This window comes from Thermobia domestica, chromosome 18, assembly GCF_964235325.1.
Source record: "Thermobia domestica chromosome 18, izTheDome1.hap1.1, whole genome shotgun sequence".
Lineage (NCBI taxonomy): Eukaryota > Metazoa > Arthropoda > Insecta > Zygentoma > Lepismatidae > Thermobia > Thermobia domestica.
The window spans coordinates 180,842,594-180,862,625 of record NC_137471.1 but is presented as its reverse complement, the minus strand read 5'-3'; the positions used below and the strand labels follow the sequence as shown (position 1 = coordinate 180,862,625).

At 34.8% G+C, this 20,032-nt stretch overlaps 1 protein-coding gene across 3 annotated transcripts in view; it reads left to right on the top strand.

Moving 5' to 3' along the window:
* Window positions 1–20,032, top strand: part of LOC145675566 (uncharacterized) — a 103,608-nt gene that overhangs the window by 52,389 nt on the left and 31,187 nt on the right. Inside the window, exon 1 of one of the 3 annotated variants that reach the window (XM_081746081.1) lies at window positions 15,753–16,322. The exons of the other annotated variants lie outside the window; for them this stretch is intronic. The gene's annotated coding sequence lies outside the window, so the exon portion shown is untranslated. Of the gene's footprint in view, window positions 1–15,752; window positions 16,323–20,032 lie in introns of those variants that run through there. 3 annotated transcript variants of the gene reach the window in all.

Below are 20,032 nucleotides of genomic sequence, written 5' to 3'. Positions count from 1 at the left end.
ATTTTCATACCATTAATAGCAGTAAGGCGTATATAATACAATTCCAAAAAAAAGAAGCTATATTTACCTCTTTGACGCCGCGTTTACACGTAGTAAACTCTATCTAAAAAAAATGAGCCCAATGATTATGGCTGTTGTGAGTCCAACCTCAGGCATCTTCGGGAACAGTAAACCAAATATATCAGATCTAAAAAAGAATGAGCCCAATGATTATGGCTGTTGTGAGTCCAACCTCAGGCATCTTTGGGAACAGTAAACCAAATATATCAGATCTAAAAAAGAATGAGCCCAATGATTATGGCTGTTGTGAGTCCAACCTCAGGCATCTTTGGGAACAGTAAACCAAATATATCAGATCTAAAAAAAATGAGCCCAATGATTATGGCTGTTGTGAGTCCAACCTCAGGCATCTTCGGGAACAGTAAACCAAATATATCAGATCTAAAAAAGAATGAGCCCAATGATTATGGCTTTTGTGAGTCCAACCTCAGGCATCTTTGGGAACAGTAAACCAAATATACCTGATCTAAAAAAGAATGAGCCCAATGATTATGGCTGTTGTGAGTCCAACCTCAGGCATCTTTGGGAACAGTAAACCAAATATATCAGATCTAAAAAAGAATGAGCCCAATGATTATGGCTGTTGTGAGTCCAACCTCAGGCATCTTTAAGAACAGTAAACCAAATATATCAGATCTAAAAAAAGAATGAGCCCAATGATTATGGCTGTTGTGAGTCCAACCTCAGGCATCTTTGGGAACAGTAAACCAAATATATCAGGTTGGATCCCCCATACCAGTATTTGCAGTCAGGAAAAATGTGCAGATATGTTTAATTTCTTATTTTAAGTATAATAAAACATACTGAAATGATATTATTTGTATAAGATAGTAACATTGTTTGAAATACTTAATGATACAGTATTTTGATAGTTTGAAACTATATCAGTACGTGCTGGTTTTGTCACCAAAGTTTACATACATAAAATAATCTTTCCAGTGAAATGAAAGAAAATAGATTTAGTTCTCGTATTTATAGTAGAAGGAAGCATAATATGCAACAGATATGAATGCTATTAAGTTATGTTTGTTCAGGAGCCCGTCACAGGGGTTCATGTTACCTCAGTAGTATAGCGCGGGCAGGGGCGGATCCAGGGGCGATCGCGCTATCACCCCCAGAAGAGGAAATTTTATTTTATATATAAATAAAACCCATTCCAGACTTTGGAGCTCTTAAAAAGTAGCTCTAAATAGCAGTATTACAACACACAGGCCCTCAGAACTCCGTCCTGGGCCCGCCCCTGAGCGTGGGACTTCTCATCGTAAGGTAGTGAGTTCCATTCTCGTTTGACTCAAAATTTTGATACGTAAAGCTATTTTTCTCGATGCATGGATATTTATATCAAATAACTACATTAAAATAAACGTGGTATATATATATATATATATATATATATATATATATATATATATATATATATATATATATATATATATATATATGTTTGTGTGTATGTGTGTGTGTGTGTATTATATTGCGCTCTCCCTGCTGGTCTAGTGATTATACCCATTTCTCTTTATAACGTTTTTCTATCTGCAAAATGTTTCGGTGGAAACACTTACCTTGTTCATTGCTTATAGCAGCTAATTTTTCAAAGAAATAACTCAAATGGAAATGCAGACATTAAATGAATTTCAAATTACATATTTCACCCTTGTGCCTCGCAGTTTTTCAAGATGATTCTGTACCAGTATTTCATAATTTTCTTGTCTTACAAGTAAACCTATCGATGTAGAAATCTAGTTTCTCGACATTGATTCATTGCTTAGACGCGCCTCTTCGGTTTCGGCACCTGAAGATTTTAACCGAAACGGGCTATCCTCATTGCAATCTTCTCTTCCTTCTTTATTTCATCATTTCTTTTCTTTTCTTTTTTTTTTGAGCGGGGACAAGGACAAGAACTAGGACGAAGGTTGGGTTACGAAAACACAACACATTGAACAATAAAAAAAACAATCAAACAAAACAAAATAAAACTTAAAGAAAGAAAAAAACAGCAAATCCTAACTACTAACTACTATTCTCTAATGATTATTTAAGTCTTCTTTATCTAATCAAACTAATCTACTCTTGTTTCTAACTCAAGTCGAACTTAACATTGATCCTATCATAAATGTCATCATTCATTGCTTTTAGTCTATATTTAGCTCATCCATGTAGTATTCCCTTCTTCTTCTTTGTTTCATTTCGTTCAGGTTTTCCCTGTATGATTTGGTTTTTCACCTTTGTATATAATTTGATTCTATCCTGTATGTTTTTTTTATTAATTTACCATATTCTCCTACAAAATCACTAAACACACACTTCACTTATTACTATTAAGCACTATCCACACTGGTATTTATAATATTACACTTATACACTATCACACTCCTGTGTGTGAAACACAGTTTAACGTCTAATTCCACTACACACACTACACTGGTTCCGTTCCTTTCGTGCATTCTTTGTTAAATCTTGTCTATCTCATGTGAGATGATTTTGTTTTTGATATGTTCCTCGGTTGTTTTACGTATGTCCAAGGCCTCCAATACAACGGTTTGAGGTCCAGGACCCACTCGGAGCACTTAGTGCAGGCCCTGGTCAGTTATGTCCCACCACCGTGTGCACCGGAACCGAAAGCGACGCGTACGCAACAAGATCGCGGACGATCACTGTTTTCTTTTTTTACCCGAGTTCATTTGTCTCGTTTCTTAATTCTATGAGATATTAATGTGCTGAATGTTAGAATGCACGATGACCCACCACCGAAACACAAAATTCACTCCGGCCCGATGCATCCGGAGTTCCAATCCGGTCTGTCCGGGGATCTGTCGAGCTCACTTTCACTCCCGCGCTTCCTTCCGGGGCATGCGGAATACCAGCAATCTTGGAGGAGACCTCCGGTCCGAAAGAAACGCCCCATGTACACGTTCACATATTCAATCTAATTCATGTATCTGTTAATTTCTTATTGGTTTCTGTTTGCTAAATTCCTTTCTTCATATTGTTTTTTGCTCCGTTCGGAAAATTCAGCCTTAATTCTATTCAGCACTTTAAAGTCTTCCTCTTCAGTAATAATATCCTCTAATCTTCATGTTCTTATATTGTTTCTCTCGTTCATTCGGTCTTCTAGTAGGGGATACCACATTACATAGTGTTCCGGAGTTCCAAACTCACCACAACCACAGTTCCCTTCTTCTTCTAAGCCAAGCCTTTGAAAATATTGGCCATATGGCCCATGTCCCGCGAGGAAGTGGACAAGGCCTGCAGATGGTTCAAAATGGTTCCATTTTAGTCTTTCACGTATGTTTGAGATTAATTTATGTGTTCTTTTTGACTTCTCTGAGTTATTCCAGTCTTGTTGACACTTTTCTAATACGTATTACTTGCTCTATGTCTTGTATGTTATCTATTTCTTTGCTTATTAGGTCCTGTACCCTACTTTTGTTTCCTTTTTTAAATCAATACATTGCCTCCTGTTGGACTATTAATAAATGCACAGGTTTTAACCCCAACAATACAGCTAGTGCATTGTGGGGAGTAGTACCAAATGCCCCGCTTATTCTGATCATTATATTTCTTTGAGGTCTTTCTATTTTCAGTTTTAGTGCATTGTTTTCTAACAACCTGTGAGCCCAAACGCTGGCAGCATAATTCATAGCTGCCCCTAAAATTGAGGCGTGGTATATTTTTATTATTTTTCGTGGAAGCTTATATTTATTACTTGCTATATTTGTTAGTTTATTGGTAACTTTCTGTCCTTATCACTAATGTAATTTATGTGATGTCCAAAATTTAGTTTATCATCTACCTGAATGCTAAAATATTTGAATTCGCTTACTGTTTTTATTTTTTCTTCTCCAATTTTGATGATTGGGTCCCTTGCCAGTTTAGTTCCGAAAATCATATATTTGGTTTTTTTCTTGGATAATTTTAGTTTACTTTTTGAACTCCAATCTTGCAATATTCTTATTATTTCTTTTGAATTTTCTTCTATTTCCCTTCTTGTGTTTGATGATGTTATTACTGCTAGGTCACCTGCAAAGGCTATTACTCTATCTACGCATTTATTTTTGTTTAATGCTTCCAAGCATGGCTGGAATTCAATGTCCCACATCAATGGGCCTAGAATAGATCCCTGTGGGCATCCTTTTTGTGTATTAATGCTTATATCTCTATTCTCTTCTTTTATTATTATTTTTCTGTCTTCAAAATAATCTTTTACTGTGTTCACTAGGTATTCTGGTATTTTTAGCTCTTTTAGTCTTCGTACCAGCGAGGGGAACCACAGATTGTCGAAAGTCCCTTCTATATCTACAAACAAGGTTAATACGTAGTTTTTTGCGCTCCTGCGATCCAAAATGTTCTTCACAAAAGCATTTAGAGCGTCGTCGGTTGATTTGCCCCTCCTAAAGCCGTATTGCAAGTTATCTCCTTCAATATTCCTATATTTGTGTAATCTGGAAGCTATTGTTTTTTCATAAATTTTGGAAATATTCCGGAGGAGGCATATTGGTCTGTAGGATCTTACATCAGTTTGGTCTCTATCTTCACTTTTCATTAATATTATTAATTTTGATTCCTTCCAAGGAATCGGAATTTTCCTCTTCCTTAGTAGAGTATTGCATAATTTAGTTAGATAAGGTATCCATATTTCTTTTTTCTTTTTATAAATTTCATTTTTTATTCCGTCTAGTCCAGGGGCTTTTCCTGATTTCAATTTCTTTATTATTTGTTCGATTTCCTCATTTGTTACTAGGTCTATTTGGCCTGCATGTTCTTTTCTGATAATTTGCTTATAGTCTTCTCAGTTTTCGTTGTTGATCTGTTTCTTCATTTACGTCATCTCTTGGAAAGAATTTATTTGACAGTTTAAGCATAGTTTCTTCTCTTGTTTTCGTATATGAATTATCATTATTCTTTAGTGTAGTTAGCGTTATGTTGTTAATTTTCTGCATGATTAGTTTGTAGGGAAAAAATGAAATCTTTAGTTTTACGTCCCACGGTTATGCCGATTAGGCTAAAGGAGACGGTGATGATGAGAGATGAATGAAATGGTGGAATGAAGGAAGTGGAAGGAAACGGGAGAACCCCGAGAAAACCCACGAGCACGGTGTTGTAGTTTGTAGGGAAGCCCCCATTGATCCAGTTCTATATTTTTTTTTTAGAAATTGTTCCCAACTGTTCTTTTTAGCAGCTAATAGTTCCTCTGTATATTTATGTTTCGCTAGCCTATAATTTTCTATTCTTCTTTCTTTAAGTATAGGAATTATTGTAGATTGGTAGCTTTTTCTTTTTGCTTTTGCTATCTTCTTTAGTATTTCTAGTTTTGGGGACTGAAAGTCATTATATTTTTTGTTTGTCTTGTCTTCTGAAATTGATTCCTCTATAGATTTCTTTGTTTTATTTTCTATATCTGTTACCAATTTATCTAGGTCGTCGTAGTCATCAATTTGTGGTAAGCACAGTTTTTTCTCGAAGAGTTCCCAATCTATTTTTCGTATGTTATAATTCTCACCTTTTGTTCCAAGGGTAGTATCTTCTATGTTAAATGTTATTACTTCATGATTGCTTGTTGTTACATTGTCTTGAACTGTCCAGTTCACTATTTGTTCCTCTAATTGAATAGTACTTATAGTAACATCAATGAAGGACTTCCCTCTCGGGCCTGCGAATGTTGGTCTGTTACCTTTATTTATAACCCTTAAACCATTTTGTAGAACTCAATCTTCCAGGATTTCACCTTTGTCATCTGTTATCGGTGAGCCCCACATACTTGATTTTGCGTTTGCATCTACTGTAATAATAAAATTAGTCCTTTGATTTTTGCCAAATTATTGTTTGTATTTTCTGTATGAAATCCTGTATATTTAAACTGTATTGAAAGTAAGAATTTATCAGCCAAAAGGATTTGTTACCGAAGGTTACCTCCGTGCATACTGTCCATTCGTCACAATATTGCGCAATTTTAGTACTTCAATATTTTTATTCATGATTACCGTTATTGCTTTCGGATCGTTTCCTTCCTTTATTATTCTTGCTCTCGGCGGAAATGCTGTTAATTTGCGCTTGACAGTGTATGGTTCCTGTATGTTTACTATGTCTATTTCATTGATTTAACAAATCTTCTTAATTTCATTGTGGCAATTTTTTATCTTTGGGCGTTGTTTTGCACTATTTTTAAATTTGTAAATTTATTATGCATATTTAGTATGGACCAATGCCTCCTTGCCGGACTTGCTGAAGTCGAAATATATTCGCTCATATATTTAACGAGTTGTTTGTACACATTTTTCAAATTTCAATAAATTCCCCGTCGTTCAAATGCTTCGTCGATTAAATCTACTAATTCCCATCCGTTCGCCGGTAAGTCATAAGTTCGTAATTCCATCCTGTCTACTTCCTCCAGAACGGGATATGTTATAGATCTACCCTTCTCATGAAGATCCCTTGTTATTTGCCTAAACGCCACTGTTAGTGTTTGCTTATCCTCCAACTTGGCAAGCTTATATTGTCTTTCCATTTTTTCATAAAGTGGCATTGGTTCTTTAAATATTGGAGATATTTCTGAAATATCTATGGATGTTGTAATTGTTGAGTCTTGGATTTTCTCTTCTTTGGTGGAAATAAGTATTTCTCTTCGCCATGTGTGAACGAATTTTCCAATTTGGGTATTTCCAATTTTTCTTCCGAGGTATGTTTCTTCTTTTGGTTTTATCTTCCGATTCTCCAATAATCTTGTAAATTTGCTCTGTATTTGTTTCATTGTATCTGGATCTTCTGTTTGTATAAAAATGAAATGAAATCTTTGAGTTTTACGTCCCACGGTTATGCCGGTTAGGCTAAAGGAGACGGTGATGATGAGAGATGAATGAAATGGTGGAATGAAGAAAGTGGGAGAACCCCGAGAAAACCCACGCACACGGTGTTTGTCCACCACAAAGTTCACTTGGCGGGAGCAGGGTTTGAACCCGAGACCCCAAGCACCAGAGGTAAACGCTGTACCACTGAGCCACCGCGGCCCCTGGATCTTCTGTTTGTACATATTTGTTCTTTGTTGTTATATTCTCTTTTCTCTCCCTTTCTAAGAATGCTTCCAGTCTTATTCTGTCTCTTTTAACTTTGCTCGGGGGTTTGTTTTTCTTATTTTTATCTTTTTGTTGGATATCTTTGCCCATAGTTTATTTTACTAATTATCCTCTCTCGGGCTACTCTATAGGATACACATTCCTCCGTATTTGGGGTTTGACATGTTACGTGTCTCAGTTTGCAAGGAACGTAAATGTTTTTATCTTTTTCATCACACTCTTCACTTTTGTGTCTCAGTGCACCGCAGTATCTGCATCTTGTTTTGTTTGTTATCACAGTATTTTGTGATGTGCCCGAACTCTTGACAGATGTAACACTTCAGCACCACTAGGAAATCTTTAACCTTGTGTGATTCGTAATCGATATAAACCTTGTCCTTATTTGTTAAGTACTTTCTAATATTAGGTGTAACTTCAATTACCAGGTGGCACCTCTTTTGGTTCTTTTTCCCTGCACGAAATCTAGCCTTAATTTGCTCTTTTACTTCCGGTAAGTTGTCTTCCAAGTTCTGTTTGATCATTGTTTCCAGAATTTCTTCATCTTTCAGATCGGATGGAACACCATATATGATCATTAGTGGATTCCTTTTTCTGTTTTCTTCAAAGTTGAAGTTACTTTTAATTTCTTCTTTCGATTTTATTCTATTTATATCTTCCTTGGTGGCTGTTTCCAGTACGACAATGTCCTTCGTGGTTCTCATTCCAGTTATTTTTAATTTTTCTTTCCTTGGATCAATGACTTTGACCAGTCATTGTGCCGTTTGTTTGGTGGTTTCTCCCTGTTTTGGTCTAAAGATTAGTGCCGGTTTTGTCTTAGCCGATACCTCCGTAATTTTTTTCTCCTCTGTAATCTCTTTTCCCTGTCTCACTACTTCTGACCATGATATAGACGCTTCATCTGTTTCCATTTTGTCTGATTTTAGGTTGTCGATTTTTTTTTTGCTATTTCCCTTAGTTCCTCGTTTAGATTTGTTTCTCCCATTTTTCTTTTAGGACAAAAATTTCTCTTAATGAGTTCATTTCCCTGCTCTTCACCATGAAACCTTGTTCCTTTACCTCTTCTTTCAGTTTTTTATTTTCCTTTTCCAGTTGGTTTCCTTTGTCTTCTGATTTCCTCAGCTGTGACGTTTTTTCTTTAAGTTCGCTCTCTATTTTTTGTATTTGTATGTCCCTTTCCTGTCTTATTTCTTGTTTGTCCTTCCTCAGTTCTTCTATTTCCTTTCTCTGGTCTTTTATGATCTCCTGAAGGTTCTCGATTCTGTGTTTATCCCCGTCTTGAACCCTTGTGTCCGCTCATAATTTCCATTTCAATTATTAATTTTTCCTTCTGGAGATCCTCGTATCTACTCTGGAGTTCCTAATTTATTTTCTCCATTTGTTGGAGTTTCCCTTCTAAAAGTGTTCTATCTTTAACCCATACGACCATTCTTTTCTTTAGTTTGTCAAGATGACCCTTCCCTACGTTTTTCCAATCTAGAAAGCTATCTAAGTAGCTGAGTTTGCTTTCATATTGATCAATTGTGTCGAAGCTGTAGGATGTCATAGTTGTGTGTTTCTTTTGTAGGTTGTGTCTCTGGTGATACTTCCTCTCTTGTTCTTTTACACGCCTCCTCTTCTTCCATTCTTGTAGGTGTCGCTTGAGCGTTGGAATGACTAACTGGTGAGTCTTCTCTTGTTTGTTTTTGTTTTCTCAACGATGGTGGTGTCCTTTGCATAGTGCCCCTTAAAAAGTATGGACAACCCACAGCACACTAACGTATGGAGGGTTGTCTATACTACACTCGCGTTGATGCTTCTCCAACTTAAGATGACTGTTGAGAATCTTCAAGTTCTTGGGGTTACGCCTTATTAGTTATGTAACCTGTCATGTCAGGCTGCCACGAGGGTTATGTAACAACCACAAATGACAAAATTAAAAATCACTCACCTCAACCATTATAGTCCAACAGATGATACGACAGCAACACAGGAAATGATGATTCATAAGTTTTTACTTTTTAAAGAGTTCTTCTCTTTAAAATAATATGTGTATTGGTTTATAATGGTGATTTATACAAAATATTATTATTGTTTTTTGCTTGTTATTTTTGAACCACTTGACCAAATTTTATCCTGATTTCATTGTTGTGTTCACTAAAAATTCACACACACAAGGAACGCACACACTCCTCACGAAACACACTACTTCACACGAAACTGGGCTCCTTTTCAGGAGCACAACGAATACACTTCTCCACGTTTTTAAAGCCCGTACTCAAGTCCCAGTTTCTTGACAAAACTTGGCAAGGAAGTGTGGAATATCAAGAAACAAGCGTAAGCAAAATTGAAAGTGCTTCAGTCCATAAAGACGGCCGCAGTGGCCAAAAACCTGATTGAACAGAATAAGCCATAACAATGTATTTCAAGTTAGAAAATTTCACTTTATTTGTAAAGCAGGTAAAGGGATAAATAAAAAAAACATTAACCTACATCGGGTGGAAGTACACATCTATTTGAGGGTATGTACCATGACCGTAATCTTGAAGTCAGTTATCTTGTATCTCGCTCGACTCTTTTAAATAGGAAGGGGTTCATGTAATGTATCAAATTGGGCTAGAATTTTACGAGAAATACAATGGTAAAGTCTATGTTTCCATAAGTTTATATTTGTAAGACATAATGAAATGCACATTGATATGAATTTGTTGGTTCAAAGATTTCTTAACAGCTGTATCTGTTTGAAAAGAATTGAAGTCAGGAAAACCTAAGGTACGCTAGTGAAAACATCGAGGTAGCTACTTGTGAAAGGTACGATGTGGCACACGAAAAACGGGCCCGGCACGGTACGAGCATATACAAAAATATATACAAAGCACAAAGTTTTGGTTAATGAAATGCATTTACTGTACTTACTTACTTTATTTATTGAAGTGATCTTGTCTTTTTCAGTAGATGTTGAGAATGACCGCCTTGTGTTTCAATGCATTTTTGTGCGCATACTAACATGTTAGTATACACTTTACCCAACTCTGCCGCATTAATTGCCAAAATCTCGTTACGAATATTTTCCTTCAAGTCCTCTAATGTTTTTGAATTATTTGCATTCACTTTTACCTTTAGATTACCCAACAGATAAAAGTCACAAGTAATGTGCGGAAAACGGGGAGGCTCCAATCCTTTGCTGACAGTAATTTCTTCTGCGAATCTTTCATGAATTCGTAATAGTGACTCGCGTGATGTGTGACAGGTCGCCTCATCTTGTTGAAAGAAGGCACAGTACTGGGTCCAACATTCCATTATGAACCATTTCGAGTAACCGCGTGCAGTAATTCACACGTTTTTGCTTATCTTCCTCCTCCAGTTCTTGGAAACATGCCACTTTGTACGGTTTCATCCGTAGATCTTTTAAGGCACGTTGACAAGACCTACGCGAAATGTTCGCTTGTTGCGACAATTTCCGTGTCGACTTCATTTCATTTCATTTCATTTTATTTATCTTCCATTCTGTACAAACTTGGAAATAATTTTCCGATAGTACATGGGATTCGTCATGGTTAATTGATGCAGTACATATATATTAGACACATTTGTTAAACATAATTCATACTTTTATACATTACAGTAATTTGAAATATCATTATACCAATACTACAGCATACCTTATACATAAATGAACCTATCTTGTTACTTTGCTACTACTATTTACATTGTGACTATTTAATTGATTATATTCATCTGTTGTATAGAAGCAATGTGACAATAGATATTCTTTTAATTTTCTTTTGAATGTAACATTAGACTTGATTACCTTTAATTTGTTTGGTAACTTATTGTATAGCATAATAACAGCATATTTTACTCCCTTTTCGTACATTGCTGTTCTATGGTTTGGTGGATGAAAATGAGTCTTATTTCTTGTGATGTATCCATGCACGTCACCGTTTGTTGTGTACTCATTTATGTTGGATCTTACAAATTCTATTAAGCAATATATATACAAACACGGTAAAGGGAGTATAGCTAGTTCTTTAAAATATTTCCTACAGGACTCTCGGGGTCCTACACCAGCTAGGATTCGTACAACTCTTTTTTGAAGAACAAAAATATATCTACTTTTTACAGTATTTCCCCAAAATATTAATCCATATCTTAATATAGATTCAAATGAGCAGTAATATAATATTTTTGCTGCATTTCGGTTTATAGTATTTTTGATGGTTTGTACGGCAAAACATATTTTTCTTAATCTATTCGCAATTGTTTCTATATGATAATCCCATTTTAAATCTGCTGATATATGTACACCTAAAAATTTTACAGAACTAACTTGTTTTATTTCGTTTTCTCCTATTTTTATACTTCCTTTCTCTAGATTGTTGTTTGTTAATTTAAAACTTATTGACAAGGTTTTTTCTAAATTTACTATTAACTTATTATGATCAAACCAGTTCGTTAGCTGCTTTACGGTGTTTTCTATGTTAGTATTTAATCGTTGTTAATTTTCGCCTGTTATTGCTACACTTGTGTCATCCGCGAATAATGTGGCTTTTGCAAAGTTTAAATTATCCGGGAGATCGTTTATATATATCAAAAACAGTAATGGCCCAAGAATTGATCCTTGTGGTACGGCGCATTTTATTTTATTCATTGTAGATGTGAAAGTAGTTAATTTTGAATTTCTCCCATATACTCTAGTTATTTCTACCACCTGCATTCTATCTGTCAAATATGAACGAAACCAGTTTCTTATTACTCCTCTTATTCCACATTTCTCTATTTTATATAAAAGTTCTCTATGAGGCACTAAGTCAAAAGCTTTTGTAAAGTCTAAAAACAATCCTATGCACTTATTTCTTTTATCTAGTAGTTCGCTTACCTAATTCAGATATTGATAAATAGCGGTTTCCGTTGATTTTCCTTGAATAAATCCATGTTGATCTTTTGAAATTGTTCCAGTACTTTGTAAATACAGTGTAACCTGTTTGTTCATTGCTAATTCTAATATTTTCGCAAATGTTGTAATAAGAGAAATTGGTCTATAGTTACTGATATCCATTTTATCTCCCTTTTTATAAATTGTTTTGACTTTGGTAACTTTTAATTTATCAGGAAATACTCCTGTTTGGAAAGAAAGGTTTATTAAATAGCATAAAGCTTCAGCTAGAGAACTGTTTACAACTTTTTTGATAAGCGCAAGAGGTACTTCATCAATGCCTGCTGACCATTTATTTTTCATTTGATTGATAATTTTTATTACGTCGGTCACATTTACAGGATATATATACATTGAATTTAGATTATTTCTTATGTTAACTTTCCCAAATTGGTTGCCATTTTTGTGTTTGTCATATATTCTACTTAAATTTGTGTAATAAGAATTGAATGTGTTTGAAATCATTTGTGGGTTCTTCTTTGGACTCTGGATCATTCATGCTTGAATATCCGCAATCACAGCAGGTGCACGAAAAGACGGAGCTAGATTTTTTTTTGGTTCCGCGCTGCACCTGTAGTACGCCACTTCTTCACCAAATCCTATATACTGCTCTTTGCCAGTACAGAAATGTCAGAAAACTTCCTTGCAAAAATATTCTGCCTTTCCTTAAACGAATTGGTAGACACGTACGCCTCCACTATTGTATAACATATCGTTGTTGCGCTTCTTTCTTGTAGGGAATACGTCTCGCTGAGATTTATCTCATACGTCTTAACAAAGTCTTCACGGCCTTCGTACTGAAAACTGACAACACACTACACAAACGTTGTCGCAACAATAGACGATAATGCGGAATCTGGCTGTCTGTGGCGAACCGGTGTTTCGTGCGCCACCCGGTATATCAACTTGAAATCGTTATCGACTGCAAACAAAATGAAATTGTCATGAGACAATCATAAACCTTAAGAAACTGATGGAAGATGAATGACATATATTCCATTGGATTATTCAAGTTAGGAGAAAAAACTTCATAAGCAGCCACCTATCCAGTATGCACTAGTACACTTCCGGTTTTCCTGACTTGATTAAAAAAGAACACATCCACGGAATTTTTCGTATGAGAGGACTATGTTTGTCCTTTGGTTTTGTGCTTTTAATGTAGCTATAATAAGAGAAAGGATATGCAAAAAAAAAAAAAAAAAGTCGCACTGAGGCTTATTTATTTAATACCATTTCAGTATTCAAGGGAGTATCACATGCCATAAACAGTAAGAACGCCAGAAACTTTTACTTACGTTAGTGGAGTGTTCAAAATAAAAGAGGGTGTGTACCCAGAATAATTATATACATTTTTACACAAACTCAAAGAAAAGAATACTGTTACGCCCAGCGGTGTGTGTAAGGAAATTTGGGGACTATTAGGGGTGTTGGGAGCGTGCAGAATACTCCGTAGATATATTGTATATTTTTACAACAGAAGTTGTAAGCGTAAAAGAAAAATTAAGAAACTGCTACAGCATTAAATTCAGAAAATATTTGCTTATGCCCGGAAACTTAATACAAACTACTCATTTACTTGCTAGGGAGAGACCATAGTCTCCCTTGTGTACTCCATGGATGCACCTGTATTGCCATATGTTGTTGTATGTACTTGACAACCGAGAGTAACAGACCCATTTTAATGGTCTCATAGCCACTTGGCCGGGGGCCCCGCAAACATTGGGGGCCTCACGATCACAATGGTATGTATTAATTAGACACATTAGGAGCAAATTATAGTCATAGGGACCACAACTCACCTGTTTGCTCTGGGGTCTAATAACTGTTCAAATGGTACTGTTTAGTAGTTTAGACTGGACAATAGAGTAGACGGCACAAGCGCGGGGCCCGATTGGGAGAAATCGGTCCATCGGCTTAAGGCCGGCCCTGCATCGGAATAGAATATCGCAAAACAGTAGGTGCAAAAGCTGACCCCCACTAAAAGCTAAACAATAGCCAAAAGCAACAAAGTACTAATTTACAAATGATGAAATGGAACTATTTTGTAAGTAATGTAGAATTACGTAGAAATAGAGACGAAGTACTATTAATAAACCATGAACCACCGTTAGTAATAGACATCGTCCTTTCTCCTGTCTCTGACTCGAATTTCTGAAGAGGTACTCGGTCTTCTCTTACATGTGAATTAACGCATGAAATTTCTAGAAATGGGCAGGAAGAAAGGTCGTGTGTGGCAATACTACATACAAAATTATAAAGATAGGAAAGTATCTTGCAAATATTGTGAACATACATATTTATGAGCAAATGTTGACATAATGGTGGGACATGTGTCTTCTGGCAGTTACCCAACCTAATTTGTTTATAACATTATAAATGTAATATGTTTATATCAGTAGTAGAGTCAAGTTTAGAAAATCTTGTAAATTTACACTTTTTAGCAGTTTAAAAGTATGTGGACTTACTATGCCATTTTTGAAACATATTTACTTTCATAGAACATATTGTAAATAAATATCCATTTATGCGTATTCTCTAAATATAATAAAATATTAATAAAATAACATAACATCGTTCATAATATACATTTTAAAGACTCCTCTGGGGACAACAGTAATAATATACTGTGAGATAAAAACGAATTTAACTTTGATATCATAATATAGTAATAGAATGCAATTTTATTTCTCATTGTACATAAATTCCCGGAAAATTCCCATTTTTGGGAATCTTCCCAGGGAATATTCCCGAAAAATATCTTCCCGGGAATTTACCCATCACTAAGGAAACCACACGATCAGATGAACGGTCTATTACGCATATGATCCATGAACAGAAAATTCGGTACTTACCCAATTCTAAACAAGTTTAAGGAACAGTCATTGCATGATAGAATTCGGAATTTTGCCGATTTTGCAGATCCGAAGCGCCTGATAGCTAGTAACAGATTATTAAGTATGTGTTCAATGAATGAAAAAAATGTCCGAAATATCAATACAATGTATATGAAAGTTAAAACTTAAAAGTTTGAAAAATGTGCGGAAAAACCTGAAACCAAGCTCTTGATGTGCAGCTTTTAAGATTATCTTATAAATGTATTTCTCTCATGTTCTATTTTATTTTGTTTCAAAAAGAGGGTGTGTGATATTTAGAAGTAAAAATACTAGGCCTAAATAGCCTACAATTTTGCTAGTAATTTGTGTATATTTTTTAAAAAAATAAAAGTACTTATTTTTGTGTATAAGAAGTTAAAAAAAAAATTATTACATCTATTGGTTAATCCTTAGGAACTAATAATGTAAATATGTTAAGAATTTAAAAAAAAAGAACTTTTCGAAATTCATGGTTTGTTTTAGGTTTTATAACCTATTACCTACATCAACCACTAATTAAATGAGTTTTTGTGCTGTAGAGAAGCGAAACAAGATCTACCTTTTCATTTTACAGCAAAATTTTGAAAAAAGTCCTAAATTTCCCAAGCTAAAAAGCGAAGCAGAAAAAACCGAGTTTTTTTTTCAAAAAAGCCGTTTTTTCCGAGCCCTTGCATCTCTACTTGCAGGTGATTACGACACGTTTGTTTTCCAAACAGAAGAACGAAACTAGGACAGTGATAAACAATTCTTTTTAGAGGAGGGCTAACAAAAAATTTAAAAGATCTTAGGTGGGCCAATATAATTTTTGAAAATAAGAACGGCACATTTGATATCATCCTTGAAATAATAAACCCTAATGATTGAAGTATTTTATAATGTGGTTCAAATTGGAATGCAGTGATTCCCAGAAGTGAATCTAAATGCTCATCTGCCGGTCTGTCTTTAATACAACTCTCTCGAAGAAACCCAATTTTTCTCATTCTTCAGATTAATCTCATGTTGTGGCTTAGATAGACCCTTTTAGGTTGCTACATTTGGCCCGTGCGCCGTTATTTGTCCATCACCAAATGAGTTTTACTGTATCGAGTTGCAGTGTGCGCTTTGTATTGCGTGGTTCTGTGACTGATAAATTAAAGTGACTAAAGGTGTGATGTATATGCGTTTTATTTCTCCTTAGAAGTGCGTGTAAAAAAAATAATTGAAACTGATGAACTTCAGGAGGAGGTGAAGTATGTCGTAGGAAACAGTGTGTATGTGCGAATATTCCGTCATTTAACGCTTTTATTCTTTCTATGGATTATGTCGCAAATAGAAGAAGAAGAAAACAGAACTTTTAGTCTTCAATATAAGAAATTCCTGTTTTACCGACAGAAGCAAATTTGTTCTTCATTTTTCTGTCATAATCAGGTAGGCTATGTACTACATGTTACATAAACAAACTGCCGAGCAGAAGTTACTAAAACTATTCTTTAAATGTTACAAATCCACCGAAATACCTTTCATAATAATAAAACGTAAGTTTAAATGGTAATAGTATACATGAGAACCCCCTGATCTGCGCTTCTTGTGTGTTCTGTCACCACTTCTACATGAAATACCATAAATTTTCTACGTAGTGCAATAGTAAGAAGTATCCATGTGCATAAGACATGCGATATGCGTTAAATTCCTCCCCCCCATACACACATAGTCATAGATAAGGTACAAGGGCACTACACATGCAGATATAAAGTACAAGTACGTTCTTTTTTTCAGTCGATAAGTAAATAAAAGTCTCTTTGTTATCCCCTTTGTAAGTTCGTACATATTCAATGAATAATCCCTAAAAGTATGAGCGTCCTTCGGGAACTGATGCAGCTTCATGTATACTATATGCGTTAAAATTTTATTTGTGTTAATATTTCTCTGACATATTCTGCATCTACACACGCACACACACACACACACACACTCACACACACATATATATATATACATATATATATATATATATATATATATATATATATATATATATATATATATACCGGTATATATATATATATATATTCCTTGAACATTTGTCTCTCTTGCTTTGTGAATTAAACTGATTTTACTCCTTCTATTATTGCTATGACTAACTATTTGCAGTTTCATCTTCCCTTGAAAATAAAATTACCACAATATTCTCATCAGGGAAAAAATTTTATTTTGATAAGTTTATTTGTGGATACCAACTATGGAAGTTTAGGTGCTACTTCCATCCTGTTTATACCACGGAGAGAAACATCGAATGCAAGAGTGTGGAACAGTTAAATATCGCAGTTGAAAAAAAAAAAAAAAAAGAACTGCTAGTTAAAATTATTTAAAGCAGTTTGAAGGCCACTGTCTAACAGTAAAGTTTAGGTTTAATTTGTAGGCTTGTGTGATGTACGATTTAGTTCGTCTTTGTGAGCAGCGAGATATTAGGATAATTTACAAGTGTTTTACAATAAATGAAGTAGTCAGGTTTGATGCATTTCGAAACGGTATTTATTGAGGCTTTACAAGAAGTCAAGTATATTACTATACAAAAGTAGGAGAAAACCCGAATTAGGTTCCCAGGTAGCAGGGGTCATATAATTTCAACATTTTCAAATACTGTTTAATGTGTGTCTCTAAATTATACAGAACGTTAAAAGTATCTGCTTACCGAAAAGTGTCATTTGGTACGCTTCATGGCTATCGAAATATGTGGAAATAAATCGCAACACGATAGAGATGTGTTGTTTGCGTACATGGTGGTAGTCCTGATCATGGAACAATAGCCAGCCCAAGTCCAAAAGATGGCTGTGTCTCTCAAATGTTCAGAATGTTAAATGTATCTGTTTATCGAAAAATGTAATTCGGTACGCCTCACTGTTACCGAAATCGCAACACCATAGAGAAGTGTTGTTTGCGTACATGGTAGTATAGTCCTGATCATGGAAACATAGGCTCTTCGTAAGAGGACTAAGTCGGAAAGACAAATGTAGACCCTTACAGATTCTCTTTACGTCTGGCTCATTTTCCTTGGATTTCTGTTGCAGATAGGCGAGGAAATTAAACGATAATTATACTGAACGCATAATGTAATTTTGTTTCCTTTACGAGTAGTTCAAAAATATCCCCCACACCGGAAAATAGTCACTTTTAAGTCGTAAATTTAATATAGTATTTATATTTTCAACTTAGAACTATTCAAAAAACCGAGATAGAAATAGAAGCAACATCAGAAATAAAATAGACTGCACTCAATTATTTTGTTTTCACGTAATTTGCTCTTTGTTCCGCTGCCAATTGAAGTTTCCATAAAGGTTGACCTTTTCTGATTAGCGTCATCAAAGCCAAACTAATGAAAACTTTATGAAAAATGTCTCATGAATATTTGAAACATTTGTGATCTTGCCTGGTAACATGTAATTCAGCCTCTTGAAAGACGCACGGAGGAATTTATTTCGGAGTGGATCGAATTTATTCCGGTGGGACCAAATTCAATACGAGGAAGAATTGTATTAACATTTCTAAAAATGCTCTTATAATTAGGCAAAATTTGGAAAAATGTCGTGATTTCGGGCACCTTGTACTCAAGGATCTATTCCGTGCGTATGTACCTCTCGAGTGATTGTCTTTTATGTAACAAGAGAAACACCGCGGGACCTACAGCAAAATTTCTTTAATGGCCGCATATATCTCATTAAACCTCCATTTCTATCATATGTTGCTACTTTTAGAAAAAGGCGTGAGTGGACCTTGTTGAGTGTTTCGGAATGAAAAATGGGACGAAATCCTTATTAATGTTTTTCTGGAAACTTTAGAATAAAATTATTTTTATATATTTTAATTTGGATTTTATTTGCGACCCATACTGAAAGTTCAATGTAAGTTCCATGGGATTTTCCGGGCATTTAATTGTTTCAAACATGTATTTTTTATATTTTATGAATTTCGTGGTGTTAATAATTTTCGATCCTGCACTCACATATTAAGAGAACGACAGTTTAATATTTGATGAACTCTTAATCCTTCCTTTTCTTTCATAAACTAATACGCAATGTTTGCAGAATCTGAATAGCTCCGTTTCAACATAGGTGTGCATACATATAAAATAAAGAAAGAAAACATGAGCCGTAGTTTAACGGGCTGCAAGCTTTGCTCACAGTCTATCTGCTTTAGTGTCAACAGAACGATATTAAGTGAAAAGAAATAGTCCACTGTTGAAATGCAGGAAATTAAGAAATTAAAACTTGTAAGTCGAAAGTAGAATCCACTTTAAAGAGTAAGTATTTTTTTTTCTGGAGTGAAATTATGAAATATGAGAAAATATACTCATAATTAGTTTATGATTCACACAGGTCAGAAAAGAAAACATTTTGCAATGACGTAATTTACGCCAAAACACATGCTTTATGCCAAAAAATCGCCTACTTTGCAGACAAGCAAATGCTGAGCAGTGTCTCTTGGTTTAAATGTTGAGCCAAGGATAATCATAAAACGCATGAAAAATAGTGCATTTTGTTGCTGACGGGCGAAAAATGTGCTAAATCGTAGTTTTATCACAGGTGTGAGAAGTAGGTACTGTAATTTCTTTTAACAAATTGATTATTTTACATTCTAGTTTTAAACTTTACAATTCTATTTTCTTAATAGGTACTTTCCTTTTTACAATCTTTGGTCTGAAAAAGTATTATGAAGATTGGGATCTATAATGGAAGAAAATCATTTTGTTCTATAAAAGTAATGATGGGGAAGAATAAAACTTTAAACGAATGAATTCTACTATAATTTAAAATTTACGTATAGATTTATAAGATTGTCTCCGACACTATATAAGAGTCTTAGTGAACGTATATCATTTTTTGACAATCCCAATGTTAAGGCGTTGTCCTATGTACACCTCCCAAATGTTCAGAATTTAGTGTCAAGGTACACTTGTCCTGTATATGAGCATGGACACCTGTATTATATCATCATATCATATGTTAAACTCTCATTAAAGAACATAAATTAGGTCATTAAGTGACCACGTGACAACACTAATACTTGACATTTTTTACCCATTAAAAGAATAAACAGGACCACACAAATGTACAGTGATAAATCCTAGAGAACATTTACCA